Here is a 7844-nt window from a genome sequence, read left to right as displayed (position 1 = left end):
AAGAGCCCTGTGCAGCTGGTGCCTGTCAGTCACTGCATGGCGGACCATGGGGGACCTGGGGGAGACCCCTGTGTGGCCGGTGCTGGTCAGTCACCCCGTGGTGGACAGTTCTGTGCTGACAAACATGAGGCTCCCGTACAACCCGGCAGATGACAAGAATTACCTTTCATTTAGATTCTACTCGGAAATGAAAAATTTCCCCCGAGAAGAAGTAACTCCTTTCCCCCCTTTACTTTACATGGTCTAATTCATCAAGTTAAAATTTCTGTAATCTGTATGGTCTAGGCATTTCATTCCCCCAAATAATCCAGCCTTTCTGAGTCAGTAGCATTCTTGGACACCTCTCAAAAACAAAACCAAGTTCTCTATGAGGGATGCACTTCTTAGCAAATTCGGTACCAACAAAGCAAAAACCCATGAGAAAAGGGACCATTGTGATCATGAGACAGGATGTCCAGCAAACAGCAAAATGAAAAATATCAGATTATTAAATCACTACATTGAAATACACAAAAAAATTATCTACCAAGCTAACATATTAAAAAAGGTAGACTCTAAAGCAGAGTATAAAAAGAATATCAGACTTTGTTAAAAATAGTTTTAAATAGAAAACATTTAAGAATTACTAAATATTTTAAGAAGCATTCTCTCTTATTTCTTGTTTTTATTGATTTTTTTAAGTCTCATTTCCTTTTTACACTAATTTTTTAACAATGTGTTTGTACATGTACATACATATTAAAAATGTTGTTCTAAGGATAATTAATATTGAAAACCACAATGTCTCTTTAAATTTTGAAGATCACGTTAGAAGCAGGCATGGAAAAGCATCAAACTGCACCTCTAGTAAGCTCCTGAGTAAAAGGAAGTTTTAACAGCGTTTCCCTGCGTTAACTCACTACCTATCTCTGACATGTTTAATTGAATAAATGTGCCAGGCGAGAGGAGGAGGGAGAGGAGGTGAAAAGCACCCTGGGAGCCCAAGGCTGTTTCTAAGGCAACCAGGTGCCTTCCTACTCATTTCAGGATGTGATACTGTGTCTGGAGGAGAACCGCAATGTCGAAATTTGATATGTGAATTTCAGTAAATGCTGCCTTGAGTGATTACGACTGTCTGCTTCCAGTTGTTGGTTTTCCTTTCAAACAGAACTTTAAATGAGTTATTTATTTCTCCAAGGACCATGGAAGAATATATACATTCTACTCAGATCATAAGTGGATCATAAAGTAGCAAACATATATGGTATCTTATTATCATTTGAACTTAAAGTGACTCGATGTGTTAATACAAGCTAGAGTTAAACCGACTCCAGACTAAAAGTCATTTTTAAAGTTTAAAGAGCGTTTTGTCCCTTATCATGGCTTTTGAATCAACCTGTTCGTATTTGAGTCCAATATTGCAGAAAATATTTTATTTTTTTATGTGAAATTATTAGAAAATACTGATCAAGGCTATAAACCAACAGGAGTTCTTCCAGAAATTCTTTGCAAGGACTATTTTTGAACTACATTTCCTCTAGCTAGAGATGAATGGGACCATGGTTTGGAGAACTCAGAGATCACCCCCAAAATCGAACAAAGCAGTGTGTCAAAAAACCGAAACCCCACCACCCAAGTTTGAAAGTTATATTTATCAAATTAGTATTTTAAATTTTACACAGTTCTGTTATTATTTTATAAAACTGCTGCAAACAAGTTTACCTCAGTCCTTTTTGCCAATGTGCAAATAACTCTTTCATGACCACATTATTGCTCCTTTCAGCTCGTTGTAGATAAATATTGTGTGGGTGTTTATCCACTAGTGATATGCGTGCTGAGTTAAGTGTGCTGAATTGTCTTCCCTGCTCTCTGGGGAGGCCGGGCCTTCCGGCGTGCCCTGGAAGACTGCTCTGGGCCAGACTTGACTCCATGGCAGCAGATTTGGTTTCAAACCAACACTTTTCAATCAACAGCTTGAACTCACTGGTACTGCATTCAGCCTTGAGCTGCAAGAGAGAAGAATCTGCTTTCTGGACCCACGGATTGCTTACAACCAACAGTGATTACTATGCAAGTGATTCATTATTGGCTGGATTCACTGAATCAAGAAATTCATATTACAGCAAGAAATAAACATGTTGTCTTCAGAAAAGCTCTTTCCTCGTCATTTGTCTGTACGAGGCCATCAACCCCATCAATTGCTGTCACTGCTGGCAAGACAATAGCACTGCAGACGTCCCCACTGAGAATGAGGCACTTCTCTTGCTTCCATGGTCGAAGAAAATAAAACAAATTAAATCACCTGTACATATTCTTTAAAATAAAACTAGAGCATTATTTCTAAGGATTATTAAATCATGCTATTCCTTGGAGACACTGAGTGTTGTCATTGCTTTGGCATAAAGTGGAAAATAGAAAACTTTAAACTTAGACAATTATCTAGTTCTTCAGGAAGGGAGATGACCTTCTCATTAGAAACTCTGATGAGGCTGGAAAGAGACTTTATCTATTTTGTTTGCTGAGCTTTAGAAGTTGGCAGAGACCCACAGGACCTTCCCATCATGCTTACTCTTCTCCCATGCTCAGAATTCTTCAGGGATGGATCCAGCGTGCACCTGAGCTGACTTAAAGTTCGCAAATACATTTGAGGTGCCTCAGTTTTTGGAAGAGGAATGCTAATCCCTGAGAGCCTTTCACTTTTTCCTGGAATGGTGAGGATGAGGAGGCCCTTATGCTGACGGCACGGGTTATTAAACAATGCCCTTTGATACACTGTTCAGTTAGAGGAGGGACTCTTGGACAGGTTACTTATATTGTTAGACATCCATTTTCTCAATTCTCAAAGGTAAAGTATAACAGAACAGTGATACTTTTAAAATTACATGAGAAATTTCCATAGAGCTTAGTGTACCATATATATCACTGGAAAGGTCAAGCTGACCAAGAAAGGTGCTGCCTAGATTAAGATTATTCAAAAACTGTACAGTCCATCGGCAGAGTACTACCAGAAATACAAGCTGGGATTCAAAAAGGCCATGGCCGTAGACACAGCTTAATTAACGGCAGATGAATCTTGGCTGAAAGCAGAGAGTAGCAGAGGAATGGTTATGTGCGTCGTTGAGTGTACAAAGGCATTTTGGATGACTGGATCACAACAGACTGTGGTGAGCCTTGAGAAGAATGGGCCTCCCAGAACACTTGATTGTGCTCATGTGGAACCTATACTATACAGGAAGGAGCACTCAGAACTGAGCTGGGAAACAGCACATGGTTTAGAATTGGAAAAGGAACATGGCAGGGAGGTGTCCTGTCTCCAAAACCTTTCCCATGTATCTGCTAACTAATTTGAGAGGCTGGAGTTTATGAGGAAGAATGTGGGTGGCATCAGGATTGGTAGAAGACTCATCAACAACCTGCATTATGCAGATGCCACAACTTTGCTTGCTGAAACTGAGCAAAGTCTGGAGTGTTTGCTGCAGAAGTTCAAGGACTGCAGTTTTCAATATTAACTTATGCTTACCTTTCTAGTTCCTTAACCTTACTTGTAGTTACCTATTCTTATTTTTAGTCACATCCTTCTTTTGAAAAAAAAAAAAACCCAATAGAACTCATACTTTAAGATCCAACTACTTTTTTTCCTTCTATAAGACCATCAGTCTTAATGTTCTTTTACTTAGACACAAATCTACACACACTTTGTGTTTTTTACTACTCTTTAATCAGTTTTCACAAACTCCCATGCCTTTTCCAATTGTCTGTTCAGTTCTGACAAAGATTCATATTTCCCTTGCCATTTATGGATGGAGAAGTTTTGCACTTTGGCTTCAGGATGTCACTCAATATCCTGGTCCACACCATATTCAATACAGTTATCTAGCACCATAACTCAAAGTCATTAATTCCTCTTCTATCTTCTTTTGTCATTGTTCAGCTCTCTGATGCATACCAAGTACCTTCAATGACCATAGTCTGGATTTGGGGCACCTTAGTCTTTTGAATGATATCATTACTCATCAGCACTCTTGAGAGGTCCCTGACAGATTTCATGATTACAATTTATCTTTTGGTTTCCTGAATGCTGGTACCAAGAGTGTTGATTTTAGAACCAAGCAAGCTGAAATTGTTAACAGCATCCATCTCTTCTCCATCTAGCATGTTGCAGCCAACTGGCTCATTGGTGAGAATCTTTGTCTTCCAAGTTCAGCTTCCATAAAGAATAAGAGTAAATAAACTAAAAAGTTAGGTAATTTTATTTTAAGTAATGATGGGTTGTTCTGCAGTGTTTCAAATGAAAAAAATCCAAGCAAATAAGTTTACTCCTAAATGTTTTACCTTAGTTCAAAATACTAAAAACAAACAAACAAAAAATCCCAAACAAACAAGACATACACCTACTAGTACTGCTAAGATCTTGCCTTTCTAGCATGCTTTCCAAGTGTATATTCTTCAGCCTGCAGTAATTTCAGTAGAAAATGATGCAAAGTTAAAGAGATGCAAGTAGTCTGGATGAGGAACCTCACTTGAGCTCCACAGTCTGCTGCAGACAATTGAATCAGCGTCCACCAAAGGAGCCTACGGACTGTCCACAAACGAGGACCCTTCCCAGCAGGAAGCAGACAGGGTGCTCCTCATACCCACTCCCCTAACAGTAGCGCCAATGCCCTTCCCCCAAGGCATTGCAATTCTCAGAACTCAGCAGCAGCCTTCCACCATCCTGCTAAGCAGCACAATCTAAAACATAGATTCCTGTGTTTGGTTAAGGACACTCTTCTTGGACAATCCACTTTGAACAGCAATTTGACAAAGTAGGGCCCCTTAGTCATCAGGCATCAGTTTCACCTACCTTCTGCCCTTCACATTGCTTATCAAAACCACACACTACTTGTGCTAATTCCTATTGTATAAAGCAAATAATACATTTTACATCCTAGAGAACTGGTAAAATAAAAACTGAAAAGGGGGAGATGTAAGAGCCACACAAAAGCTAATCAGATTAAAAGAAGATAATGAGGACAAAGGAATACTTTGCTCTAATTGTGAACGTCAACAAGACAAATAAAACATGCCCTCTGTCATACAAGGAGAGGTGTGTAGACCATGGAAAACCTTATTTCTCCTACTGGAGCTGACTTCTGATAAAGGTGTGCTTATACAAAGAGGGAAGGCCTGCAAACAAGAAAGAGAAACATCATGATGCCCAGTTAACAAATACTATGCCTAAGTAATGAAAAAACTTCCCACAAAAGTTACAAAGATGTGCAGGTCAGGAGGACAGGCCATCATGGGTTCCCTCCCCTTATGTTGTGACTGATTAAGGTTCTGGGTGGTCCATTCTGTTAGCCTAGTATTTCCTGAAGGTCAGAGAAGTGTAATGTATGATTATGATAATCAAGAGAGTTGGAGGGTGAGGAGATGGCCATGGACCCGGGTGGTTCTGGTCCTGGTCCCTGGGGCTGCCTCTCAGGTGTGAGACGTGGCCTTGATCCAGGCCCACTGGGCTAGCCTCCCTACAAAAGGGTCCGCATGCCCCAGAGAGGGAAGGCACTCCAGTACCAGGCCCAGGACACCGGGTTAGGCCAAGTAACTGGGCAGATTATGCCAACTCAGATGTAGCCATTGTGAAGTCTGGACACAGCAAGAAAGCTGTCACCCAATGCTGGTCAGCAGGAAGGAAAACCTCTCTGTGACTTGGCAGCCTCCAGGTTCCTGCAGGGAAAGCTCACCCTGGAGCTGGTGAACAGTGACACCAAGGAGAGCAGTGATGAACCAGATGTCCAGGAGGAGAGCACTTACAAGAGAAGCCTTAGTAGGAAAAAGAAAAGCCAGAGGTGGAAAGGCCTGGACAGAAGGGGAGGAGAGGGCCTTCCGTGGGTATGTGGCTCCTGCTGGCCTCCTGCTTCGTCCTGAGGACATCGTGAATTTCCCCCTGATCTGTAAGAATGCCTTTACTGTCACTCGCACTGCTGCCTTTTGGACCAGATTGCATGGTTAGCACTAAACGCTGGATGACTCTTGGCCTTTGCGCCCACGACCAGAGTCAATGACGCAGCGGCACTGTCTCTGGGCATGTATGAGTCATTAGTTGCTCAGATCTCCAAGATTCCAGCCATCCCAGAAAGCACTTTCAGCACACTAAAGAATTCCAAATGCTTATACTTCTCTGGTGTAGAAGGATCATTGAGAATAGACAGGAACCATTGTGAAAATTCCACTTTAAGTTTAAGATTAAAGTACAAGTGTCTGGGATGATTGCAGACTCCCGTTCATTACGAAGAGGTTCCTTCCCCCTGCATACTGCAGGTCCCCACCCTAAGTTTCATCTTTATTCCAGTCATCGTGGGATTGATGTTTACCCTGCTTCCTATCAAGGTAAGCACGGACATGCAGCACCCTTGAGTGAGACAGGTGTTCCAGGCTTCTATCCATAGTGGCTGAAAACTTCACAATCAACAGGGCGTTCAAGTCACCCTTGACCCAATGCACAGTGCCCAGCTCACTGAATGGCAGGTGATAGAGTTTGCAGAATCTCATAAAATCGACTTCTGTGCCCTCCCTCCCAAAAATATATATAATAACAATAATAAATAATAATACTTTTTAGACATTTATGTGTAATGTCCTTTTGCCTGGTTTTTTTTTTTTTATTGTTTTGCATGAAGTTGATAGTGATAATGAGTGGCTGTGTGCCCCTGGGACTGTGCCAGGAAATTGATATGATTTTTATGACCTTGCAAAATAACTCTTCTTAGTCAGTGGGCAAGGGAACAGTATCCGTGACTTACTCCAGGCTGCACAGCCAGTGAAAGGCAGGGCCAGAATCGGGTCCATGGCTGCCTCCGAGCAGTGGCCAAGCCTATGACACATACCAGAGTGAGAGAGAGAAGGTACAATGTTCAGAGGAGTGGGAATAAAAATGCGACTGCATGCTTCATCCCTAGTCCTCCTCAGAAGTCCAGGTAAGACTGAGAAAGGAATCTTCTAAATAATGCTTTTCTTTTTTTAATTAAAATACAATCCAAACTAAGAGAATTATAATGGCATTTTCATTGAATTTCTAGGCATTTATAAGACCAAGGATCATTTTAAAAATGTATCCTAAGTGGAAACTAATCTGAACCCCAAGTATTAGTGGTTCTCTGCTGGGCTGTGCCACTGTGCGGTGTACCTGGCCGCGTATCCCCTGTAGAAATGCTAACGCCCTCCTGCTGGTCAGAGGTTTACTGGAGGTGATAAATGCTCAGAAGCTGGCGCAAGTGGTTTTGTTTTCCACTTCTCCCCCTCCTAAAAAGTTCATCAGACTGCTATCTGTCCCGTCCAGTCCGTCCAGTCCGCAGTAGTCAGTGAGCTGGGCAGTGAGATACTATACCTGTGGGGTGGTTCTCAGCCTGAGCCACGTGAGGAAGCCGCTCTCCCTGGTCATTCTCTCCACCCGGCTGGTTAAAGAATATTCTTAAGAAGCATTCTGCTCAATACTGCTGCCAGGCTCCAATTACAGCGAACCTTAGTGCACAGCGACAATAGTACCAAAGTTATCTGAACAGTCTGGGTCTGAGACAAACAGCATTTTGGCACTTAAATAATAAAAACAGACCAAAACCCTAAAGACAATAAGCACCTTGCAAGACTCTTTAACCAAAAGTTGCTTCTTTGAGGCAGGTGAAGAGAAGCACAGAACGTCTAGCTTTCTTAACTAAAACATGCCCTGGAAAAGGAGGGAGTTGTCCCGGTGCGGCATGTATCTTCCATTTAGAAGTTGCTTTTAAAAAGAGAGAGGTCTATGGGGGAGAGAATAGTCTAAAAGTATTATATTTTAGGGCATTATTTTTATCGTAGGAGTATGCAATGAGGGTTGTAGAGTGGATTAT

General features: G+C 41.7%; 1 pseudogene; it reads left to right on the top strand.

Annotated features, from left to right (window-relative positions):
- The first annotated feature begins 5502 nt into the window (after nucleotides 1–5502).
- LOC102851920 lies at nucleotides 5503–6567 on the top strand (annotated as a pseudogene).
- The last annotated feature ends 1277 nt before the right edge of the window (nucleotides 6568–7844 follow it).

Source organism: Elephantulus edwardii, unplaced genomic scaffold (genome assembly GCF_000299155.1).
Source record: "Elephantulus edwardii isolate Elephantulus edwardi_28Jun2011 unplaced genomic scaffold, EleEdw1.0 scaffold00265, whole genome shotgun sequence".
Lineage (NCBI taxonomy): Eukaryota > Metazoa > Chordata > Mammalia > Macroscelidea > Macroscelididae > Elephantulus > Elephantulus edwardii.
The sequence above is the reverse complement of the archived record's forward strand: the minus strand, read 5'-3'. Positions and strand labels throughout refer to the sequence as shown.